Raw genomic sequence first — 12,167 nt, forward strand, 5'->3', positions numbered from 1 at the left:
ATTAAAAATTGAGAAAATCGGTAAATATTTGAGACCGCGGTCATCAAAAAACTGGAGTAGGGTGGGTAAAAATGTTAAAAATGTATTATTCAAATGCCAATATCTCTTACGCTATAAGAGATAATTGTTAGCTACGAGATGTTATATGTAGTACTCGACGAGAAGATTCTATATATATGTAATTTTTTTGAAATCGGAACACAAACGAAGAAATAGTATTATTTTTAAAATTGAACATACTCGAGGTCTCCTAGCAAAAGAGGTCTTGAGCTCCAAATCTTCTCGTAAAAAACCGGATGCTCGATTTTGATTTTAGAACCATGGTTTCTTCTGGAAAAGTTCTTAGAATTTTCCGTAGATTACGAATTTGCTATATGCTTAGTAGTCAAAAAAATTTACCCTCCCTAATAGACAGGAGTAAGTATTTTGACATCAATGGCTTTGTATTGCTATACTGAATAAATATATATTTACCCACTTATTCATAATCAATTTTTAATTTTATAAATGGTTTATAAAACAGAATTTCCATACAAAATTTGTTTTATTAACCTGTAATAAATTTAAAAATTGATAATGAATAAGGCCTTTAAAATCGCTAAATTACTATCACTGCATGATTGGAATTATTTATTGTTTGTGAATACACATTTTTCAACGTGTATTTTTCGCATTATTGTGTTGTTAAGTTTTGTAGTAATTTTGACACTCATCGATACTTTCGATTATTCCTGTAATCGGTCAATTTAAGAAAATAGTACGTGACGTACACGTTGCCTAATCCAGAGAAATTAAGTGAAATAACTCAATTAGAAGTTAATTCTATATGTAAAGTTATAGCTGGAGTATAAGTAAATAGATTTAGATTAAGTTTATTTACATTCTGCTTAATTACAAATTTTACAAAATTAATTATCCAAAAAAACTTTTCTCCGGTGGTGTCTTTTCACATCGTTTTAACATCGTATTCCAGCATATATTTATCTCTTTCATTTACGCAGTGAGTGTTATTGTGATTGTCATCGATAAAGTCAACAAATGGTGTACTCTTTCTTTTAGCAGTCTCTGAGTGTTGACTCTGTCATTTATATTGCATTGGGTTGAGTTAAGAATTATGTGTGTGTGTGCTTTTTCTTCTTATAAGCGAAACGAGTGAAGGAAGTTACGCTGGTTTTTCTCTTTTATTTTTTCATTTTGCTAAAAAAAATTGGTGCGGCTACACAAGAAAAATAGAATATATCTGAAAAAGTAATTGAAATTTAAAAAGAAAATCAAGTGATATTAGAATCTGCTTCTACATGTGCTTATTAATTTATGCTTCTTTATTTCCAGGTGTCCATTGGTGAATTTTAAGAGGGACAAAGTAAGCATTTGTATGAGAAGACTTTCAGTGTGTAGCCGTGAAGCCAGACACAGCAGAGCAGTTCAAAAATTCGTCCACAGTCCACGCGTGTACCATTTATACATGTCTAAAAACGCTCGTCATCAGTCAATATAGCCAGATATCCAACATTTAATTTTTGTCTGCTGCTAGTTTCCTACTGCAGACATTCAAAATCGGTCTCTTGTAACAAAATTGGAAGCGTATTTCCATTGAGGACATTGGTATCGGCAAACAGTATCTATTTAAAGTACAGAAGAAGAAGTGACTCAGTATCGGGAGCCCCCAAGACACCTTTGGGGAAAATACAAGTGAAAAAGATAAAAACAAAATTAGTGGACTTAAGGTATGTGAAAATCTCAGTTACAAAAGAGTGTATTATGTGTGTACATTTGTCATAATATCTACCAACAATGGATTTTGTCGATGTTGTTTTTTTAGTATTTCTTTTTTATTTTTGTGTTTCGGTATTCATTCGCTGAAGAACTATAAAAGGGTGGGAGAAACTTGATAGAAAAACAAATCGCCTATTTCTTAAAATTTTAAAAAAATTGTGGAATTAAAATATTTACGAGATATATTATTAGATTAGTGGGAAGGAAAAACTTGTTTGTTCATTGAGAAATTCAAATTAACTACTTTAAGATTTTTTTTGTTAAAAAACATATTAATAATGTTTTTTGTTAGTTATTAGACCATTTCTCAGACAACATTTTATAAATCACGATTACCGAAAGAAACGTTTTGGTCTGTTTTCTCTTAGTTTTTGAATGATTTAATGTGTGTTTTTGAATGACTTAATATTTTGATGTGTAGTGAAGTATAATTAATTAAACCATTTTTTTTTACCCGACAATACACTCTTAGATCCCGATTTAACTCCGCAAGGTTAATAAATGGTCGGTTTTCGCAAAATGACAGACAGTTAAAAAATACATATAGGGTTTAGAAAGCTATTCGTATTAAAAATAAAATTTTTAAATATAAACATTCGGCGACCTGTATTTACTTTTTATACCCTACATCACCATAGTGGGGAGGGTACAATGCGTTTGTGCAGATGTTTGTAAATATTGGTCTAACACCCACCTTAAAGTATACCAATCGTCTTAGAATCACTTTCTGAGTCGATTAAATGATGTCCTTGTGCGCAAAGTACAGGTCGCAATTTTGAAGATATTTCGACCTGTAGGACCAAGCCTATTGAAACTTGCTGAAATCGGTCCATTATTTCACCTAGCCCCCATACAAATGTCCTCTCGAAATTGAACTTTATCGGTCATAAATATTTAATTTATATGTATATGGGGCATTTCATGGCAAGTGAACCAACTTTTGAAATAGATGTCTTCCGATCGGGATGAAATTTGCACCAAGGTTAGCTCTATTGGATAGTAACTCAGACACAATTTTTCAACAACATCGGTCGAGAACTCTCTGAGTTATAGGGGGTAAAATTTTGACAATTTGGTCAAACAGGGGTTTTTTCTTATCCATGTAACTTATTACCTATTGTTCTTAGCAAAATGTGTCCCAAATAGTATAGATAGCTATTTCTTCGATCTTTCGAAAAAAAATATTTAAAAAAAAAAATAAAAAATTTTTAATATTTTTTTTCCGAAATCAAAAACTTTTTTGACTTTTTTTTAAAATGCGTCCTTTTTTTTTTTTTTTTTTTTTCTTAAAATAAAGTTTAGATATTTTCCTTGAACACCTACTTGGTCGCTTAGTGGGATGCGAGTGGGATATCTATCAAAATAAATATTTTGTAACTCAAAACATAAAATTTTTGACTTTTTTTGCAAAATCAAAAATTTTGTTGACTTTTTTTTTTCAAAATGGACCCTTTTTTAATATTTTTTTTTAGGTCAAACAAAAGCTTAGATATTATCCTTGAAGACCCTTTTGGTCGCTTAGTGGAATGCGAGTGGGATATCTATCAAAATAAATATTTTTTAACTCAAGACTTACAATTTTTGAATTTTTTTGGTGCAAATACGATTTTTTTTCCAAATGGGCCCTTTTTTTAATTTTTTTTTGTAGTCAAAAGAAAGCTTAGGTCCATTCCTTTAAGATATTTTTAGTCCCTTAGTGGGATGCGAGTGGGATATCTATCAAAATAAATATTTTGTAACTCAAGATATACAATTTTTGATTTTTTGGCAAAATCAAAAACTTTTTTGACTTTTTTTTAAAATGGGCCCTTTTTGTAATTTTTTTTTTTTGCTATAAAGAAAGCTTAGGCCTATTCCTTTAAGATGGTTTTGATCGCTTAGTGGGATGCGAGTGGGATATATATCAAAATAAATGTTTTGTAACTCAAGACATACAATTTTTGTGTTAAAACATTTATTTTTATAGATATCCCACTCGCATCCCACTAAGGGACTAAAAATATCTTAAAGGAATGGACCTAGGCTTTCTTTTGAGCAAAAAAAAAATTAAAAAAGGGCCCATATTGGAAAAAAATTTTGATTTTGCAAAAAAAAATTAAAAAATTGTATGTCTTGCGTTACAAAATATTTATTTTGATAGATATCCCACTCGCATCCCACTAAGGGACTAAAAATATCTTAAAGGAATGGACCTAGGCTTTCTTTTGAGCAAAAAAAAAATTAAAAAAGGGCCCATATTGGAAAAAAAATTTTGATTTTGCAAAAAAAAATTAAAAAATTGTATGTCTTGCGTTACAAAATATTTATTTTGATAGATATCCCACTCGCATCCCACTAAGGGACTAAAAATATCTTAAAGGAATGGACCTAAGCTTTCTTTTGACTACAAAAAAAATTTTAAAAAAAGGGCCCATTTGGAAAAAAAATCGTATTTGCAAAAAAAAAAGTCAAAAATTGTAAGTCTTGAGTTAAAAAATATTTATTTTGATAGATATCCCACTCGCATCCCACTAAGCGACCAAAAGGGTCTTCAAGGATAATATCTAAGCTTTTGTTTGACCTAAAAAAAAAGATTAAAAAAGGGTCCATTTTGAAAAAAAAAGTCAACAAAGTTTTTGATTTTGCAAAAAAAGTCAAAAATTTTATGTTTTGAGTTACAAAATATTTATTTTGATAGATATCCCACTCGCATCCCACTAAGCGACCAAGTAGGTGTTCAAGGAAAATATCTAAACTTTATTTTAAGAAAAAAAAAAAAAAAAAAAAAAAGGACGCATTTTAAAAAAAAGTCAAAAAAGTTTTTGATTTCGGAAAAAAAATATTAAAAATTTTTTATTTTTTTTTTTAAATATTTTTTTTCGAAAGATCGAAGAAATAGCTATCTATACTATTTGGGACACATTTTGCTAAGAACAATAGGTAATAAGTTACATGGATAAGAAAAAACCCCTGTTTGACCAAATTGTCAAAATTTTACCCCCTATAACTCAGAGAGTTCTCGACCGATGTTGTTGAAAAATTGTGTCTGAGTTACTATCCAATAGAGCTAACCTTGGTGCAAATTTCATCCCGATCGGAAGACATCGATTTCAAAAGTTGGTTCACTTGACATGAAATGCCCCATATGTATCTCTTATATCATGTAGGTTATTATATGGTCGAGCTTGACCTACCTTAACACTTTTTAGAAATTTAAAAAGTGTTAAGGTAGGGAGGGTCACACATGACAAATAGTTGACGAAAAAGACGTAACCATTAAATAAAATACATTAGAATTCTTTTATTTATTTCAAAAACTTTTTACTTACGATGTTTCAAAACAAAAAAATTAGGGAACAAATCAAACAGCGTAACAGTTTATATTTTCATAATTTGTTTTCTGTTAATATTCACATTTTCTGTATTGGTGAAGGGACTTTTAACTCTGGGGTGTATCGAACACCGGCTTCGCTAAAATCACTTTTTCTGTATATCAAAATTTTCTGAAGTACTGTCATATAAAATCAAAAAGGAATTTTTGGTTCACAATATTAATAAACTGTACCATATTATATATCATATTAAAGGTATTGTGAAGCACTATTCAATGATACCCATAACGATCAGTTTGTTTTCCAAATATATGAGAAATGTACTATTATATGTATTGACTTTAAATTCATATAACTCTTAAACTAAGAGAGAGCAGGGAAAAATATTAACGTTTTTGTGCTTCTAATTATGAGAGCTATCAACACCAAAGAAATTATAAAAATGCAAGCTGTTTCGCTGATCTTGATTTATACCAAAATTAGTTTTATTTTATTTGATGATGTTTGATCTTCTATAACAAAGAACAAGACTTTGTTCTACTCTCCTTGTAATATATATATATTGTCATTGCGTCACTTTTGCACAAATGTTGCACCAACTATTATGTGATTTTGGATAAAGAAATAAATTCAAAAATGAATCTACACTTCAAAACGATTAATTCGTCGAAAACCTATAAATATGTGTCCTAAGTAAAGGATTTCCTACCATTGTAGCATTATTATAATTTGGAATTTCCTTCCTTATAAATGCTTTTTACTAAATTTGTTTAATAAATATGCACTGTCTCAAACAATTATTCGTACCCCATACAGCTGAAAATATATTTGATTATGATTTGAAAAATACTTACCCGATTCGAATACAGTAAATGTTCTTTTAAAGTCCAACAAGTGCTTATAAAAATTGCCAATTAATAGTAAAATAAAAAAAGGTTCACATTTATTTTTAACAACAAAATTAAAACTAGTTCAAAATATTAACTCAAAAAATTGTCCATACCCTATAAACAGAGTATGAAAACAAACAAAACATTTCGCAAATGTTTGCAAAATGTACAAAACAAATCAAAATTTTTATATTGTATTGTACATGAGCAAAAACAAAACAAAAACTTTTCAAGTGACAAAGAGAGAAAACGAAACGATTGGCTTTTAACTCATCTGCATTATTTAATTTACCGTTACAATCGTACGTTTGAGTACAAAACAGATAGAGAAACGTATTTTTTATTCCTTTTGTTTTTTTTTGTACTGTGTTCTCTATTATAATGAGTAAATCAATTACCAAACGTTTTTTATCATAATGTTTCAATATTGTTCTTACTCTTTTCTAGCTGCGTACGTTTATATTAAGGGTACTCATTTAAACGCTTAAGTTTCCCATTTGTGCAAATGGGCAAATTTGCGCGACATGTTTCATGAACCCACCTTTTCAATTTTGTGCAAGTTTATACAGAAAATTTATATTTGTCAAATAAAAATACATAAATTCAACAAAAGCTTTATTTATTTATTTATTTTATTTTTCATTTATTTAGAATCAAGCCCTTAGGGCCAAATATGATTCATATTCCACTCAGAAAAAATTAATTACATAAAATTAAAAAATTTATACATAGTAAGAATAGAAATTAAATACTAAAATTTTTTTTAAAAAAAATATAATAATCAATAAAAAAAAAAAAATTGTAATATAAAGTATAATAATTATATACATTATACGATAACAGTATTAGGTAATATGCAAAGGGGAGAAAAATAAAAAAAAATAGAAGCAAAGAAGCAAATTTACAAACTTTGTTCAAAATATTGTTTCAGTCTACGCTTAAATGTTTGATTCGAAAAAGAAAAAAATTTTAATTTTATGGGAAGAGGATTCCACACCCGTAAGACTCTCACGTGAAGTGATCTTTCATAAATGGAAGAGGCTATACGGTGACACACTATCTGTGGGTTTCTACTAGATCGCGAAAATTGGAAACTATCTACAATATACCTCGGACAATTCATCATAATAGTTTTACGGAATAGTAACAGTATTCTTAATTTAATGAAATCTTCAAATGTAAACCCAATAAAATCCATAACATAGGGAGAGACATGAGTTCTAATTCTCAATCGGTAAATAAATCTGATAATACGATTAAATGTAAGTTGGATTCTCCTCAAGAATGTACTGTTGGTGCCTGAATATATCTCCAAGGCATACATCAATTGTGACATTAGGAGAGCATTTGCAACATTCCTCCTAATACGAAATGGAAGGTACAGATCAAGTGAATATAATCTTCTGATGGTACCATTCACACGTGCGCAAACATAATCAATATGTTTCGAAAAATTCAGTCCTCGGTCTAAATAAACCCCCAAGCACTTCATTTCATCCACAAATTGTAAACCAACTCCATTCATAGATATATGGAAATCTTCAGCATCACATCCAAAACACATAGCTTTAGACTTATCAGTATTAATATTAAAACCATTATCCTCCATCCACCGAGAAATTAACCCTAAGTAAAAATTAACATTATTCTCCAAAACATCACGGTTATTCGATGCAAACAAAATCTGAATATCATCAGCATATATAAAAGATTCAAAAGAAGTAACATCAAAAATATTAACAAAGTCATTGATATAAATCATGAACAACAATGGACCAATTACCGAACCCTGGGGTACTCCACTCGAAACCTCTAAAGCATATGACTTCGTACCACACACTTCAACGTACTGCTTCCTCCCAGACAGATATGATTGCATCAACTTACATGAACATCTGGAAAATTTGAACATGTCACACAACTTTAAAATTAACCTTGAATGTAGTACCCTGTCAAATGCCTTCGACAAATCCAGCGAAACCAATACACTCATTTTCCTCTCATTAATTTTCCGTCGTATTGAATCTGTAAGTCCACCAAGTAGAGCAGTAGTACTATACTTTTGTCTAAACCCAGACTGATTGACATGTAATAACTCGTTCTGATCTATATAAAGCATAATTTGGTCCTTCATAATATGTTCAACAATTTTAGAAAGAATTGGAACCATAGAAATTGGACGTAGGTTTTCAATCGAATTAGAATTTGCCTCCTTCCTAATCGGTGCCACTCGTGCAATTTTCCAGATCGAAGGATATTTAGAGGTAGTAAATATTGTGTTAACAATATGCGTAAGAGAAGGACTTATGTAAGGGAAAATAATCTTGATAAATTTCAGAGGTAAACCATCGTGTCCCGAAGCATTTGAACGGATCTTACATAGCGCCGAGTAAACTTCGTATTCATCAACTCCACGAAAAGAGAAAGAATTCTCATTAAGAAAGTTTAGATCAGTTAACGAAACTACCGGCCATTCATAAGACTGGTTCGAAATAAAAAACCGATTGATATCGCATGGATCCACGTTATCTACTTCATCCTTACATTTAATACATCCATTTTCCCTTAATAAATTCCACATCTGTCTATTATTCAACCCCTCAAAACGTTGCTTATGTGCGCTTCTCTTAGCATTGCGAATAATAGTCTTAGTCCTATTCCTCACTCGACAAAAAATACCCCAGTTCACTTCAGTACGATCTTCCAAGAAAGCTCCATAAGCAAGATCTCGAAGAGAAATATTATAAGTAATTTCCGATGCATAAAACCACTCATTATCATTAAACCCCCTACTCTTACGTCTCGTAACTGGTACCAAGTCATGTAAAGCAAATACATTAGACATAAAACCAGAAAGCTGCACATCAACATCATTACTACCAAAAACCTGATTATAATCTGATAAACTAGCCTCCTCATCCATTCTCATCATATCAATAGCACTATAATTTCTATATTCAACCATATCATCACACACCAAGTTAGGCAAGTTGAAAGTTGCAAATATGAACGCATGATTTGAAATACCCGGACACAACATCTGATTAGAAGTCCGAACATCCAAACTGGGACTTAAGAGAAAGAAATCAAGTAACGATGTGCTACTCGTCCTCGTATCAAAGTGTGTTGGTAAGCTGTTATGAGCATAAGTGAGATGTAATCTATTACACATACTTAACATCAAGTAAGACTTTGATGTGCAGAATAGATTGTTATTGAAATCACCTGATATAATTACATTATCATATTTGACAACTAAATCACCAATCAACTCCTCAAATGCAGAAATATTGCCACAAGGCAGGTAAACTTCACCAAAAAGGATTCTAGAATTACCCAATTTGATATCAATAAATATAAACTCACATACAGAAGAATCAGAAGATTTCATAACTACTCTATGTTTAATTCCCTTAGCTACCAAGATCCCAACACCACCACCACGCCTTCCAATCCTATCGTTCCTCAACAGCACATAACCTGGTATATTAATCACATCAGATAGAATGTCAGGTTTCAGCCAAGTCTCACTAATCCCTACAATGCTTAAAAACCCTTCACATAAAATGTTTCTTATTTCATTCAATTTAATTGAAGAATAATTTACGTTAAAGCTCTGACAATTGAAATGTCCTATACTCAGGCCATTTCTGTCCCCAATGCATGTTACCAGGTGACTATTATCACTGCAAATAGGGCCAAGATTAATCCTTAGGTCCATTAAAAAAATAACAATTAATTAAAAAAAATATAAATATAGGAAAATAATAAGAGATATATGAAAAAAAGGAATGAGCTAAGCAAAAGATAAAAATAAACATTTTCAACAAAACAAAAAGAATAATATAAACATATACGTATGTGTATATACATATATATCTTTATAAGATATATAACACGTTAACATATACGTATGTGCATATACATCTTTATAAGTTATATAACACTTTAAGTGCGCTACTCTACTTTAATGATATATATCTAAAAAATAAAAAATTGAGATCATTGATGAAATAATGACGCAGGAGTTAGATATTTATCCACTATTCAAATACGAGACTTTCATCAAGTCGACCAGAGTTACTTTGTTCACAAGAACCCACCGGACTACAAGTATTATTTACAACGCTACCCACATCATTTACTAGCAAAACCTCATCCAGTAACGCTGCGCATTGCTTTGTGTCCCAGACACACTCTAAATTATTCGGCAAAATGACGTTAACTTTAGGGATATCTGTGTTGATAAACCTGTATTTGACTATCTTCTTATAATCACGCAATTTTCCACAGATAGAAATGAGCTCTGCTGCCGCTGGTGTTAAATGATCCCTTAGTAAAACTTTTGAAGCAACATCACCACCAATGACATCTTTAAGCACAACAAACTTTTTCTTTGAGAAATTCAACATAATTTTATCCCGGTACTGCACGGAATTAAGTTTTACTAAAACAGTTTTCCCATTGTTAATGTATGTGCAGTGCTGTATATCAGATTGTGTAATAGCTAATCCACAAAGCGATGCAATCCTAATAAATGAGGCACTTAGGTCCTTGATCTTTTTTGGTAACCCCTTAATTGTTATGTCTGCCCTATTAAGCCTTCTTTGCAAGACATTGTTACGGGTTTCCAAACTACAAATGCGGCTATTAGCAGCAGATTCAACTTTTTTAATCATTTCAGCATTATGAAGAATATCCAACTTTAAGGTATTAATATAGTCTCTCTGCTCAACACGAAATTGGTCAAATAATTCAAGCATCTTCGTTTCTAGTGCAGCTATACTGGCATACACCTGTCTCTCAAAAACTCGACTATGGTCCTCAAACTGCTGACCCAATTCCATTGTAAGATTATGTAAACTTTGTTGAATATTATCTCCCGTCTCCGAAGACACTGTCGTATTGTTCTTTGGCGTTGCACGGCACCCATTACATATAAAGGAAAACACATGTTTGTTTTGTGCAAAAACAAGAAATTGATCTTCGGTCATACGAACGCATTTAATGTGGAAAAATAATCCACATAAGGAGCAACCCACACTTTTTTGGGTTTTAGTTACATTTTTCCCACACGAACATTTGTATATTTCCTTTTGTGGAGCCATTTAATATAGGACATCAACAATAAAATATAACAGCTGATATAAACACGTTGAAAAAAACAGCAGCTTCAGATATTGCAATAATACTATCTCAGCCTTCCTTTTATGCGGATTTTATTAGAAAATTGCAAAGAATAATCAAATAAAAAACATCCGACTATATTATCAGATTTAATAAAACTAATTAGGCACTTTAGACAATTAAATAAAAATATTTAAAAATTTATTTTTGCTTAGCCAAAAATTACACTTCTATTCTGTCATAGTGTTGCCACTTCAAATTGTATAAATTTTAATTTTAAAATGTTGAATGAAAGTTAAATCTTTGGAACAAACGGTGGTATACATAGTTTGGAGGACTTTGTTTATGTTCTAGCTGTTGGTTAATGTTTTCATACACAATGTCATTTAATACAATCATTCTGTTCCAAAGTTACACAATTTTCACATGCATTATTTGATTTTTATTTCTTATAAATAAAAGTAAACAAAATCAGCTGATTCATCAAATGCACAATAAATTCAAGTTTGCGAGTCTAAATTGTCGCGCAAACTTATCGGAGTTGTGCAAACGAATTTTTTGACATTTCATTTGCGAGAGTGTAAAAATGCACAGATTGCACAGTTTTCGAGGCTTTTAAGCGTTTACATGAGGACCCTTATTAATGTACAGTTTGCGCTCATGAGCAAAAACAATACAAAACATAATGGGACAATCATTCTCATTGTATGTGTTTGGTTTTTGTTTTACTGACTGAAAAGAACAAAACAAAACGATAGCAAACGTTTCGATTTGTTTATTTCCGTACTCTGCCTATAAATAAATTTACATATGGGCAATTCCATTGTGTCGCACGGAACATTCGTACACATTTAAAGTGAAAAATAAGTCAAAATAAATAGAATTTTTAGTTTGACAAAAGGCTTAATTTATAGCGCTTAATTAGCCCCATAATTGGTGCTAAGTTTGATTTAGGGCAAGTTTTCATTTTCAAGATAATTGCAAAAAACCTAGGCATTCGCACGGGACAAATACAGAAGTCAATTTCGCGGCCAACCATTCGAACGCCAATTTTCAGCGAAAC

The 12,167-nt window shown here is 30.9% G+C and overlaps 1 protein-coding gene across 3 annotated transcripts in view; it reads left to right on the forward strand.

Moving 5' to 3' along the window:
* The first annotated feature begins 981 nt into the window (after positions 1-981).
* The window catches only part of CkIIalpha (casein kinase II subunit alpha), a 31,328-nt gene continuing 20,142 nt past the window's right edge, over positions 982-12,167 (forward strand). Inside the window, exons 1-3 of one of the 3 annotated variants that reach the window (XM_065514942.1) lie at positions 982-1,000; positions 1,145-1,248; positions 1,333-1,727. The gene's annotated coding sequence lies outside the window, so the exon portion shown is untranslated. Of the gene's footprint in view, positions 1,001-1,070; positions 1,249-1,332; positions 1,728-12,167 lie in introns of those variants that run through there. The other 2 variants (XM_065514943.1, XM_065514941.1) reach the window with 2 other exon arrangements.

Source organism: Calliphora vicina, chromosome 1 (genome assembly GCF_958450345.1).
Source record: "Calliphora vicina chromosome 1, idCalVici1.1, whole genome shotgun sequence".
Taxonomy (NCBI): domain Eukaryota; kingdom Metazoa; phylum Arthropoda; class Insecta; order Diptera; family Calliphoridae; genus Calliphora; species Calliphora vicina.